The sequence below is a fragment of the Pyrus communis genome, chromosome 3 (genome assembly GCF_041283825.1).
Source record: "Pyrus communis isolate YQ-2024b chromosome 3, ASM4128382v1, whole genome shotgun sequence".
Lineage (NCBI taxonomy): Eukaryota > Viridiplantae > Streptophyta > Magnoliopsida > Rosales > Rosaceae > Pyrus > Pyrus communis.
The window spans coordinates 3252175-3267125 of NC_142567.1; the positions used below are offsets into that span (position 1 = coordinate 3252175).

A 14951-nucleotide genomic window follows, 5' to 3' on the forward strand; every position below is an offset into this window, starting at 1 on the left:
CTTAGATTACGTATTTCAGAGGTAATCATGCTTGGAATATCTGCGATGGGTGATCACTGCCTACACGAATAGACCATGCTTATGGTTCTGCTTGGTATATCCACGATGGGGGACCATATGCATCCTAGGCATGATCATGCTTGACATATCCACGATGGGTGATCACTACCTAGAGCTATAGGATACAATCCTGCTTAGTATATCCGTAATGGGGGACTGTTAAGGGTGATCATGCTTGGTATATCCGCGATAAGTGATCACTGCTTACGTTATTAGACTATGCTTATGGTTCTGCTTAGTTTATCTGCGATGGGGGACCATACGCATTCTAGAAGTGATCATGCTTGGTATATTCATGATGGGTGATCACTACCTAGAGTTAGGATGGGGTCCTGCTTGGTATATCCGCGATGGGGGACTATACATATTCAAGGGTGATCATGCTTGGTATATCCGTGATGGGTAATCACCGTTTGCACGATGATATTATGCCTATAGTTTTGCTTGGTATATCCGCGATGGAGGACCATATGCATACCAGGGGTGATGAGGATTAGTGGTACTTGGGACATTTCAGTAGGTGCCATATTTTAGTTGGATTCCGTGGAGTGGTCCGGAATCCTCTTTGGTGTCTTGGTTCCGTTGGTTGGTCCAAAACCCGATGTTGATGATTTCGTTGAGTGGTCCGAAATCGCATCATTTGACTTGTTGGTTCCTTGGTTTTGATCGCATTCTTCGGAGATGTAGGCTTTGAGCCGAATTGTGTCACTCTAGCCCTGCATTTAAGTGTTTTGTATGTGTTATTGTCGGTGTGATTATTGAATGATATTGGATTTAGTTGTTATGATTATGATTAGACTCATTGACCAATGTCGTTGGAGAATATTGTTGAGCTTGGTCGAACGTTCCTCATGATGTTACATGCCTGTAGTGTGGTTCTATATTGAGACATAGTGAATTATGTGATGATTGTTCGAGTATAGTGAAGGTGAACTACAAATGGCTTGATCCTTATTTAGGGTACGTAGACAGTCTAACGAGGAGGTTAGATGCAGCCATAAAGTATACGAAAAATTACTATGCAAATCGATTCTTAAGTTGTGATTTGCCATATCCCGGAGGCGGGGTATGTTTGAGATACGGATACTTGGTGGCATCATGTGTTGATCTTGGACGTATGTCGAGATCAGGGCGTGACAACTTTTAGTGGTATCAAAGCTTAGATTTTAGGTCTAAGTACCTTTACATGTGGATGTAATAATTGTGTAGTGGAATTGGTACTATCTTTGATGACATGGCTATGTTTGTAATTATTTTTGGTGTGGTGAATTGAAGTTCAAAACTTGCGAACTTCAGGTTAACATAATTTCATAATTATTGCAATGTTGAGTAAGTGGGAATGACAATGGAAATTTCGAGGACAAAATTTTTTTAAGGGGGGAAGGATGTGAAATCCAGTCCTCGAAATTTCACTATTCATTACGTATCTCATAATTTAAATTCGTATTACACGTTTACGCTATCTTTATTAGTTAGTTTTAATTCCGTTAATTTTAGGAATTAAATCGAATAGTTAAACGTTAATTTTTTTTAATCAAGTGAATTCTCACCTTGTGGGAATGAAGCCCAATTAGATTTTGGTTTAGGGACCAATTAGAGGGAGAGTACCAACCAATGAAGAGAAGGAAAAAATAAAATAAAATAAAAGAAAGAGATTAGAGCTGCCAGATGGCAGCTAAAGAAGAGGAGGAAAAAAAAAACAGAGGAGGAAAAGGAACCAATGTTTACGTTATCTTTATTAGTTAGTTTTAATTCTATTAATTTTAGGAATTAAATCGAATAGTTAAACGTTAATATTTTTAATCAAGTGAATTCCCACCTTGTGGGAATGAAGCCCAATTAGATTTTGGTTTAAGGACCAATTAGAGGGAGAGTATCAACCAATGAAGAGAAGGAAAAAAAAATTAAAGAAAGAGATTAGAGCTACCATATGGCAGCTAAAGAAGAGGAAGAAATAAATAAATAAAAAAGCGGAGGTGGCGGGAGGAAAGAAAGAAAGAAAAAAAAACAGAGGAGGAAAAGGAACCAATGAGGAAGGAGGAGAAGAGGGGAAATGAGGGGAAGGAGGAGAAGAAGGGAAATGAGGGAAAGAAGGGGAGGGTGAGGGCAAATCAGGAAAGGAAGTTAATATTGTTCATGGTTTGTTCGATATTCATTTGTGTATACTATGTACTTATTGTGTGCATGTGCTTTTGATAATGGGTTGTGCATATTGTGTACATATTTGTACGTGGGCTTTTGATATTGGGCTGAGCAAATTCTAGGCAAGTCGAAGGGTTTATTTTTAATTAATAATATACATAAGGGTGTGTACATTAATGTACCTGTACAACTACTAAACTTATCCTTACCACAAACTGACACACTCACCAAATGAAATAATTAAAAGAACCGAAGCATGCAAACACACCATCAGTCATTATTGCCGACCAAAGCTTAGCATTGGGTTTGGTAAAATCTGGACAACCCAATGGATGCACATTATATGCAGGTCATGCGCATGTCATATATGGGCAATTTCTTCAAAATTTACTAATTAATTATCTTAATTAGGGCTATTAAATTGAAGTAAGTAAATTCTTGATATTCTATTATGTTATTTTAAGCATAACTGAAAGAATACAATGGATAGTGGCGGATCCATAATTTGAACCTTAGGGGGTCCCAGTGTTAAATACAAGGACTAGAATGTTAGACGATCCCAGTGTTAAATACGAGGATTTTAGATAGGAATAGAACGCGAAGCGTGCAAAAAAAAAAATCAACTTATTCACTTGGTAGGCTTGTTGTGTACACGTCAACAAATATCAGTATAAGCCGAAGCAATCTGATGAGTGATGTAGAGAGAATTTATCGAGTATTGTCGACATAACATATCGAGATATGCCTAACATGCATTATATCAAACATATAAAAGGCACAGACGGGACCCTACCAAACACCCGGAGGGTTCTCGGAAGACTTTACATGTATATTTTCCGGACTTGGGTGGACGTTGGACCACCTTGGTCCCTATTTCCATATGCCCCTGACAGTGGGTGTTTGAGCGTGCATTTGTGGAGTGAGTAGTGTCAAAGGTGTGATTTTAATATGTGAACTAATGCATGAGTGCCTAGGTGGCCAAAATGACATGAGTGGGAAAAAGGCAGTAAAAAAGACATGAGTAGGACCATGTGATGTGGGCCTAGGGATTCTCTTAAGCACTTGCCACCAAAATGACTCCATAAGACTTAGTGATAAGATAAGGCAGATATAGGGTTTAGTGATAAGACAAGGTAGATATAGGCTCTTCATAGTTTGATTTGCACACTTCCATAGTAATGATGACACCTTAGGTGCCGTCTATTACTACAATTAATTGATGGTTTGTTTTGCAATTACGGCTAGTTTTTTAGGCTTCTTGAAAGTTTTTGCAAAAAGGGAAAAAAGAAATGTCATATAATTAGGAAGAAAAAAGTATATGAGAAAAGTAAAGAAAAAGAAATAGTTGTGCTGGAATTTAAACGCTACTATTACAAGAAAATTAAACGAAAAGAAACAAATTTAGTCTACCTATCTTTACCACATAATATATCACAAAATATATTTACTGCTTGATGCCATATGCAAGAATTACAGGTACTGAATTTTTCATGGTCAAAGAAATCTTAATGTGATTAAAGTGTGAAAGGACCCTGTGGATTTCCATAGTCATTGCATGCTTTCACAGCATCATTGTCATCATGAAATTTTAGAATTCTAGCTACTTCCCTATCCACCCAAAGAGCCGAAAAACACCACTGAACCATCTCTACATTCCATTACACCCAATCGTCCCGATTTGTGACGGTTAAGAGAATACAGAGGCTTGAGGGTTTCATGCTTTGAATCCCTCCCTCGCGTGTAGCACACCAAGATCACACCATACACATACGTTGCTACTTCATGACCCTTTGATATTGCCATCTTCAGAAACTCAATTCCGGCTTTTGTCTTATTGTCTTGGAAGAAGTATTTCATCCCTAGCATATCTATTCCATGTACTAAGTGAGTTGAAGCTTTCAAATTTCCTAATTTTGATATGTTCGAATATGTGATCATCTTTATTGAAAATAGGTCCTTAAAAGATTGGGAAGCAACATTTGTGAGTTTTTGAACAATAAGTTTGTCCAGAAGAGATTGTATGGGCGATGAAGTGGTTCTAGCTTTTTCTATCTTGTTTACTTGTGGTTTTAAAGTAAAATACAAACCCTTAACAAGACAACTTAAACAGATGGTTTATATCTTGGACAAGAAGGGGAAGAGATTGTTTGAACCTGATGATGTGTTAACACTTCCTTTAAACAATGTAGATAGTAAATGCAAACTCATGGATAATAACAAATACATTTAAAGATGGGAGTGGGACTATTGATTAAAATTCATGTACAATACATGAATTATAAGGTCATCACTAATTCTAGAATAATGGCTAATTGTTAGTTATATGCTATAGATTACAAATTCATGTACAAATACATTAATTATAAGGTCACTAATTCTAGAATAATGGTCTACTTTTAGTTATATGCTATTGATTACAAATCCATGTACAAATCCATGGATCACTAGTTTCTGTATTATGAATGTCAACCATTCAACAACCAGGGTTTTCATTCATCTTTCATGTATATCACAATGTTTTCTAACAAAAATTCCACAATCACAATAAGTAATCGAGTCAATGAATCTAAGATGCATAATATTACCATTTAATTTAGTTAACCAACATTAAAATCCTTCTTCACTTCGCTAAGCTAAATAAAGCTAACTTTTGTAAGGTGTACCGTACTTCCTTACCTAAAATCCAAAGCAATATCATTGTAACTTTGAGTTAAAACAACATAAACTTAAGCAACTTATATGTTTCCTCATTCTAGACCAACTCAGTGGAATATGAACAAAATACGGTTTCGGACCACTCAACAGAACTTCACTGAAGAATGTGTATGGTTCCCCAATGTGGATTAATCAGCAGAACCATAAGCATCCATCCGATAGCGTGGTCCCCCAATGCAGATTAACCAAGCAGAACCACCAATAGTTATCATGTGACCAAGTAGGCAATGCCGCTTAATGCGGATTAACCAAGCCGAGCCATTCCTAGAATGTGGATTTGTGGTGATATGATTTGCATTTTTCTTCTTAGGGTTTGGTAAAGGTCGTTGCGGTTTGCCATGAGACGATGTTGAGCTGCTTTTGAATGCCAGAGCCTTCAAAGAAGATCTTCTCTCGTTAGGCTTTAGTCCATCAGGTATCTTGGTTCTAGGAAGACCAATATGCTCAGAAGATCTGGCTCGAAAAAGGTGTACACATCTTCATTCTGTAGTGAAAATGAAACAAACGCTTGAATAAAACGTTCTCCATTATCCACAGTTCGAAGTTAAAGCATATAAGCACTTTTTCCCATACCAGAAAAATATCATAAATCGACAAAAAAAAAAAAAGAAAAAAAAAGAGGGTTGGACCGTTCCAGTCTTGGAATGACTCAAATAATTGGGGTTCAGAGACGAGAAAATGCATGACTTGTGGAACAAGAAAGTATACACAGCACATAATCAATGGGGGGATGTCATGGATTTAATGTGAACTATATCTCCCAATATACGGTCAATTGCTGCACCCTGAACCGAAACAGATCATTTTCAGAAACGAAAACAAAAAAAAAAACAAACAAATCATCTGTTGTACGAAAAATATATGCAACCGGCAAAAAAGCATTCATATATTCACCTTTGTCGGACCAACTGCTTGAACCTCCACAGACCGGCTACCTTCAACAGCATCAACGGAGGCATTAGAAATCGGGCCAGTCCAGAGATGCTGCAGCATATGCTTGAAGTCTTCCAAAACCAACATCTTCAATATGATAAGGTGAAAAAAGAAACAGAAAAATGTAGGCATTAGATTAACAAAAATATTTCACTTGTTTTTCTGGTTAGATGGTTAGAAAATAAACTAGTACCTGCATATTTATAATTCCACATAAGGGAAGTTTCACGTTGTTTAAAATGTGATCGCAGGGTTCTTTCTGTGAAATACACAAAAATTTGCTGAAACAATTGTTGGTATTCTAAAGAGTTTGCTAACTCAATACCAAAATATGTGGGTGATAAGTTTACAAACTCTATCACACCTCTCACTTTCACTCTCAATAAAATTGGACAAGGAAAGAAATAGAGAAATAGAGAAATAGAGAAAGGAGGGAAGCAACAAGCTTTGGTAAAACACTTGCACTTAGATATATGAAAAGAGAGTTTACAAACTCAATAGCTTACAAGCTGAAATTAAATGAATGGGAAATGGGATTCGGATGGGATGCTCTAAAGCTTAGCAAGATGGCCTATTTATACAAAACAGAAATTAATAAACAATGCAACAACACATGCAATGAATGGGGTGTTTAACATCTTTACACCCTTTAAAACACATGCAGGAACTTTGGACAGTCTAGCACACATATGCAGCTATCTTTCCAGCTTGCAATTGCAATCAACACTCTTTCGGTTAATACATCACATGGCAGCACACTGCTGTCTTGTAATCAGCTTTCGGCTAACAGATGGAGGGAGCAATGATCTTTGTAGTTGCTGGAAACAACCTGGAAAGAAACTAACAGCTTGCTTTAACCATTAACAACCTGTTTTGATTTGATTTTCCAACAACAATAACATCCTTATTGTAAGTATGAAGGGACGATGAAACAACTAAAAGGAATATAACTTGAATTCAAGACTCAAATGCACCTTCACACTGCCGACCCATTCCATATTCAAATGATCAGGCACTTTTGTCATCGACTCTCCCTTTGTAAGGCATAAAAACATCCTGTTTTCAGCTGCCAACCACATATCGAGCTCCCAAAGTTCTGTAAAAACACCCTAATTAGAAAAGGGATAAGGTAAGGGTACTAAAGAATTTAGATCTGGAAATGGGTGAATTACTTTATCAAAGACATTTCTGTCACTCCCACTAAGGACGACAGTAGTTGTTGTTGGATCATTGTGGAGTGCTGACAAGGTTTCTTTGAAGTCAGGGTGCAGTTTAAGTTCCATTTCTTTTATTTGATCACCTCGTCTCTCAGGTTTGTCCACTGGTTCAGTTAATGTTGCATTGAATCCCTGAGTTCCAATCCCCAGAAAGATCAGAAGGATGAAAGAAAATGCCAACCAGATGGTAAAACCATAAAATCTTTTAAATATAACGTGTACACGATCTGGAAAAGTTGTGCTGCTTAAGAAGAGAATTCAGCTCTTTATGGTCATCGAACAATCGAAAAAAGAAGTATAAAAATCAATGAGATAGCTGACAACTTCATGATTCATGTTATCAACATTGGTGAGAGTCTTGATAATGTGAAACACTTCCGCTAACTAACCGAAACCATTTATATGGGAAGTGAGATTTGATGTGTACGTATATATTTGATTACCAATAAGACTTTTCTGCGAAACCTAACCATTATGTGTATCAGGCTTCCAATAATTGACCAAGAATACATGAAAAATCCATCAAATTTTGAATCCATGCAGATACGATATTTAAAGGAAAATTCCATAGAGGTACATGGACATTACTTCTTAACTGCGACATTCCCATAACATACAAGTATGAGCAATCAATTATTTGCTTGCAAATAACTTTGAATTGCGTCCTTGTTTAGAAGTGGTGGTGGCGGCACTTGTCTGGTCCGTGATTGCGCCTCTACAACAGTATCGTTTAGTTCACTTAAAAATAGTAAGGTGAATGTCAAGTTTCAGTAAATATTCCATCCACTACCTTTTGCAATACAAGCATGCCATTTAGGATTCTTGGAAGGGTCAAGGTATCGAAAACTACAATATGTTTCCAACTTCCAATCCAAAAAACATATCCAAATCAATTAATATGATCCCTGAAAATGAATGGTATAAATCAATATCGTCATTCCGTTAAAAATCTGTTAGTGTGCTGACATAGCACATTGTGAACCTCACACTCTAATATATAACGTCATGTGAATTACAAAAAGTTTATTTTTAATTAAAAAAAGAAAAGAAATGTGTTTAAAAATAAATAAATAAACAACAAAAACAAAAAATAAACTAATCATCGTCGTCGTCTTCGTCTTCGCACTCTACAACCAAACAGATTGATGAATTCCCCAAACCCATATTCTGTCTCCTTGACTTCAGCCGGCAGTTTTTGGTACCAATCAGTGATTTGCTGCTTTGCTTCATCACCTCCATAACCTTTTCAAAAACTAGATTGGCCGACCGCGGAGGGGATACGGCACCAACAATCAAATCAGCCAATAAAATTAGCGAAGTCGAGAGAAGAGGAAGAAGAAGCAAAGCAGCGGCTCCGCCTCCCAAGAAGCCGGAGCTACGCGATTGCTGCGGCAAGGGATGCTTCCGGTGTGTGTGGAATGTGTATTCTGATAAGGAGGAAGTGCAGGAAATTAACATAAAGTAAAGGGACAATTGCAGGAAATTAACATAGAGGGAAAGGGGATTGCAGGAAATTAAAGAGTAAGGGAAAGAAGCAACTATGTTCATTCATTCATCCACAGGGCTGCTGCTTACATGCTTATATTCAACTTAAAAGGAAATCCATCTTGAATTGTGTAGCATCCCTTTGCGACGCTGGAGAGATTGAAATTCGTGTGCTCTAGCTTTCCGGCGACTCTTGATGGCCCCGGTGAGAAAGGATGGATGGAGTTGAGTTTTTTCTTTTTCTTCATTTTATTTAAATTAAAAATTAAATTTTAATCCACATGTCATCAAAATATTGGAGCGGGAGGCACAGGTGCCACATCAGCACACTAACAGAAGGACGACATTTATTTGCACTACTTATTTTCGGCCATTCTTGTGCAGTGTGGGTTGTCACGTGTAAAAATCATGCTTATGTCGCTTCTCCCTTTCTTCGGAGGCCATATTCAATACTTGAGCAATTGAATTGGAAACTTCTGTGATGTTCTACGGGTTCAATAGAACTGCTCCAGCACCTAAAGGCTCGGGGGCACCTGGAAGCACAGCAGGAACAGGAAGTGTTAAAGCAAGAAAAAGGACGAGGTAAGAGGATTACCCTCGAGTTTACATTCTAGCAAATTTATGACACTGACTTCCACTCGAGTTTACAGTTCTAAAGACCAAATATTAGATTGTTATTAATGATGATTCTATATGCTTTTTTGAAATTAGGAAAACTTTTCGTGTATCAGATCCAGCATGATATCTATAAAAATAGAAGATAAGTTCATCAAATTGTTTGAAATGAGACGTTGAATGAAGATAAAGCATAACAAAGCATCAATCTATTAAAAGGCACAGGTGTAGGCGAGGCGTTCCATGCATAACTCCGCCTAAGCGTAAAGCAAAGCCTTACAGAACTTTAAATAATAAGGGACTATATTGAGTTATTGAGAAAAATAGGAGAAACAGACCAGGGGATTCTTGTGGGTTTTAAAAATAAAAGAAAAATAGACTTAGCCAAAACAAGGTTGTTTTGGGTCAAGTCATTAAAAAATTAAAAACTTAGCCAAAACGACGTTGTTTTGGACTGTCATTAAAAAAAATAAAAAATTGAAAAGAATGGGCAAAAGCAACCATGATACACAAATGAGACCGAAACCCGCAAAGAGGTGCCAAAACCCAACCGGTCTCTCATAAATAGCCCAAACCTCCCAAATTTGTCTCTAAACTTGGAGCCCCAAGAGCGGCAAAGCCAACTATGTTATACGATGACGTTTTGGGAGGGACTTCGGTCTCAGACTAAGGCTCAACCAGCGTTTTGACAGATGAATATGAAACATCATCATCGCACTAGATGTGATTATGATACTTCAAATGTTAAAAGCAGTATTTTCGACTGTGAGGGAGCATTTTGTCAGGAAATTTCCTGGATTTAAACGGATTCTCACTTCAGCCAAGAGATCTAAGAGTCAAAAACTCATTCTTCCTTTAGAAAATTGAAAAATTGAAGAGTATCATATACTTTGATAATTTGATCAGTCTATTCCTAACTGTTAAGAAATAATATAAAAAGAAACCTAACCCAGATTGATGCATTATTCTTCGGATAGAGTGCATAACAGCTTCAATATTAGAATGAACATCGTCGTGCTCCTCCCTAGTGAACATATCCAATCTTTGTCTTGTTGCAGTATAGATTCCAACCACACTAGAATTCTTATTCGCCATACCAGATGGTTTAGCAGGACGTTTCTTATTCTTCCACTCCCCGGGCCTAGAAACCCAACTTTTTCAACCTTCAATGACTTTTCTTGTTCTGTCCCCATTGGAGTTTTCTTTCACCAGTATTACCATCTCCACTAGATGAATCCACCCAGGCAAGCTTGAAGGTTGACCTTCTGTCTCAGGAGGAATTTTCTGACCCCAAGGACACTGGTCGAAAATTTCAGAAGACATTTTCTGTTGCCCACTAGATCATTCCCTGTTTCTGTTTCCCCAGAAGAAACAGCACCCCATCCATTGTCCTTTTCATCTATGGATTTTGTTGTCGGTGGGAGGTCTATTGGCGCAACTTATTCTGCCCCTCTACCACTTCAATCATTTTCACTTGCCTTATCTGTCCCTTAGGTAGATGTGGCATCTTCTCTGGATTGTCCTCGATGCAGAAGTAGTATCTTCTGCTGTCTTATCTATCCCCAAGTAGAAGCGGTAGGTTTTCTAGCTGGAGTTTTCCCCCAAGATGGTGTATCATTTTCACTTGCCTTATCTGTTCCCCAGGCAGAAGCGGTATTTTCTCTGGTTTTTGGCATCTTCTCTGGCAATACTTGTCCTCCGTGCAGGAGTGCTACCTTCTGCTGCCTTATCTATCCCCGAAGTGGATCCGGTAGTTTCTTTAGCTGAAGTTTTCCCCCAAGATGATGTATAATTTCACTTGCCTTACTTGTCTCCCGGGCAAATGTGGCATCTTCTCTGGCAGTGTTAATCCCCCATGCAGGAGTGGTATTTTCCGATGCCTTGACTATCCCCCATGTAGATGCAGCGGGTTCTTTAGTTGGAGTTTTATCCCGTTATGATGTGTCATTTTCACTTGCCTCATATGCCCCCCCCACCACACCTCTCGGCCCACCCGTAGAAGCGGTATACTCTTTTTCCCCAGGCAGATGTGGCATCTTCTCTAGCAGTATTTGTTCCCCATGCAGGAGAAGTATATCTTCTGCTGCCTTAACTATCCCCCAAGTAGATGCAGCAGCTTCTCTAGCTGGAGTTCCCCCCAAGATGATGTGGCATCTTCTCTTGTAGTATTTGTCCCGCACACAGAAGAATCCTTTTCCCAACTTGATTTTCCAGAAAGAGTTTCTGATTTGTCCTCAAATTCAATTATATCTTCAAAGACAGGCCTATCTAAACCAGAGTAAGAGTTCTGGCGACAAGCATGATTATGCTAATTCATCTACCACCATAAGATCATCAACTTCTGCCACCAGTGCTCCCGTAGTTGCTTCTTCTCCATTTGTTGTGCTCACCATATGCAGAAAGTTGAAAACATCGAGCGGCAGATTAAACTACTCCATACAACCGAGAAAAGCCACAAGTTAAAAATCAAATTTACCTCTCTAGTGTCCCACAGGATATCAAACCTGGATCCACTACCAACAGCAACATGTTTACCTCATGAACAGGATGCAACTATGCTTGACAAAGAATCCATGTCCATGTGGCACTTTTCAGCTGCTCTCTCAAAGCACCTTTCATGGTGTAATGAAACTACAATTAGTTGTGATTGTAGTTAATCTAACCACGAACTAAAGGTACATGCCATTCACAGAATTAGGCAAAAGAATTCAATTACTCAAAAAAAGTGTTGCTTCTGTAAATGCTACTTAAATATTCAATGCTCGAGATAGTGCTTTACATCCACTAGAATTGAAGCCGACAAAATTTCCAGCACGTCATACTATTTGCCAGGAGGATAAGCTGCTCCTTCAGAACACATTTTGCAAAAAAGTATTCTTAAAACGAAAGTAGGATAAGTATCTCATATCACCCAGAGTTGGTATACTATGATCCAATTTTTCTTGAAATTTTAAAAAGTTAAATTACATAAGATGCACAATACAGGCCTAAACATGAAGGGCTGATCCATAATTAGGGGTTAAATAATATAGTATAGAAAATAAATCATTGTATAATAAAGTATACATACAAATATGCACACTTACTGATGTGATAAAGCATACCCGCTAGAAAATAAATAAATAAATAAATAAATACGGAAGCAAAGAGTTAATTGCTATGAAGAAGAACAGAAGTCTGGCAAGTCAAACACTCCAAGGGGAAAGAAGCTTATTACTCACAGAAGCTACTGGACAGTAAAGGTGATAATTTCCTAGCAATGCAGCTGCAAAATATGATCCACCAAACACAATATTATCGCGATTACTTAACGTGTGTCTGAATTTTACTTTACAAACTTGTTAACGAACCATAAAAAGGGCGAGTTAGTATCAAACATCAGATTTGGACACAAGGAACTATTTAATTGGTATTGTATGAGTTAAATTTCAGATTTTTTCCTGTGTACTTCTAGATTGGTATTGGTCCTATTGGATAACTTTCATTCTTTCTAGAATCAAGAGTTTTTTCCTATATTTTCTTACACATGGATGCCGTGCAATTTTCACTTGCCAGAAGATGTATTGACTATTGAGTAATGAACTTGGATTGGAGACAACTAAGTCAATGTCTAAAATTACGAGTTTCAAGCTGTGCCAAAACATAAAATGACTAACAAAGTTTTGAGTTAGTGTCAATACATACGGCTTGGAATAAATTATTCAGGTTATCTTGCCTAATGCTAAATGACACCAATAAACAACATACACAGCATGACTACAACCCATAATATAAACAATTAACCACAAAAGCTAGCATGGCTTCTGAATCCTGATACAGATGATTCGCACTACAAAGAAGGAAAACTGTGAACCTCCGATTTACCTGAACTGCTTGACCAAAAGCACAAGACACTCCCAATAGTTCTTGAATCTGTTTGTTGGCACACGGGATGGAACGCCTAGTGCCAATTAGGTGAAGCACAGAGAGGCAAGAATCGAGAATAATTCTCCATGCATCACCACTTTGCTTGACAACAGATTTCTCCAGAACAACATCCGAAGCCCATTCACCCTTTTGAGCTTTATTTGGGCTTCTAATCCAAGTTGTTGTATCTGGATAAATTCAAGATTATATTTGCTGAGGAAATCCGATGGTCACCTGTCCATGTTAGAGACATTAAGACTTTACTAGTAGAAGAGTGATAAAAATAGTTTCCAGCAGTTAACCGTCATCTAGTAAAAAAAAAACAAATAAAAGTAGGACTGCATTCACGCAAATTGCACATAATCACTGACATTTCTGTTTCAGATGTGAGTTGGCAAAACAAATCAAAAGACCAATATTCATTGGAAAACAAGGACATCAAATAATAAATTAGTATTTCACTCTTTAGAGGATCGCTCTAGCAGCTACCTTTTATTAGTGTTTCTAAAAGCACAGGGCAAATCAAGTCAGCATAGTATTTCGAATTGGTGTCCAACTCTTCAGTAGCTTGAAGGAAGAACATCAAGCACGGGGATTCAGATCTTTTGTCTGCACAGGAATGATGAAAAGAGCAATGCTCAGTGCAAACAATGAAGCATTTATCAATAAGTAGTTTTAATGCGGAGACACAAGTAACCTTATGAGGAACACAATACGGGAAGGGGATATCATACAAGTACAAACATTGTATATGATTATGACATTAGCAACGGCCACATGCACATGATTTTTGAAATACGAATCTTCTTTTGACATGAAAATTTCAGTATCTCTCGGGCTCTTAGAAACACACACACACGTTTTATTGTAACAAGAATGATCTGCCCATATTACTATGGTGGACTTTGTCCTGGTGGTGTTTCTCTTATCAAGCTATTGTGTGTCAACTCCCTTTCCTTTCAGAACTTTTCCTTCCTTTATCTTAGTGAAGCATAAGGATGCAAGTTCCTAGTTATTACCCTCACTCAGAATAAGGACCCCTCTCTTTGCATCATGGCATGCCACATACTCATAACTGACAAGATTCATTCCGTCCCTCAGGGATGTGACAAGTGCTACATCTGGACAAATTGAAAACCGAATAAGGAGAAAAAAAAAAAAAAAAAAGGAAAACAGACAGAAGGAGATATTACTAACTGAAATTATTCATACATTTTCCTAGATACTATTACTAGGTGAAAAGTTATGTCAGACTTATTTGCACGAAAAAAATTATGGGTCAAAAGAAACAGGGAACCAGAACCAGAGTATGTAGAATAGTACCGGTTACAGCATATAGTGCACACAATGCATGAAGGTTGAGTGAACGATCCTGTAGACAATGAAAGGTTATTTAGGAAGTATTACAACCAAATCAAATGTAATAGGTTTTGAAACTTGAAATAGATGAAAAACAACTACTGCTAACGATCATAATGGCTATTAAACTACTACACTCTATCGAATAATGCTAAGCAGGAGAGATATAATTCCATGAGAGAGGAACTATAACCAACTATTGAGCCTTGTGCCACGAGTCTAGCATTTCAAATTCAAATTATGCCTGTGAATGTGCTATCATCATACAGAAAGTTAATAAGGACACACCAATGGCATCATACATAAGCAGCACATCAACATCCTGCGTATTAAACTCCACTAAGTACCAAATATGGCCTTTCAATATCATGGAATAGTTACTTAGAAAAATCAAGGGCATACCAGGTGATGCATTGGGACAGCGGTCAAAGTTCCAAATCTGCCATTAACTCTCCCAACAATTTCATGAACCTAGCTTGTAAGTTTTTGATCTGCGGAATGCAAAATATGTAGTTTATA

At 37.7% G+C, this 14951-nt stretch overlaps 1 pseudogene; it reads right to left on the reverse strand.

The window, feature by feature from the left end:
- Nucleotides 1–14951, reverse strand: part of LOC148697754 (alpha,alpha-trehalose-phosphate synthase [UDP-forming] 1-like) — a 35140-nt pseudogene that overhangs the window by 20043 nt on the left and 146 nt on the right.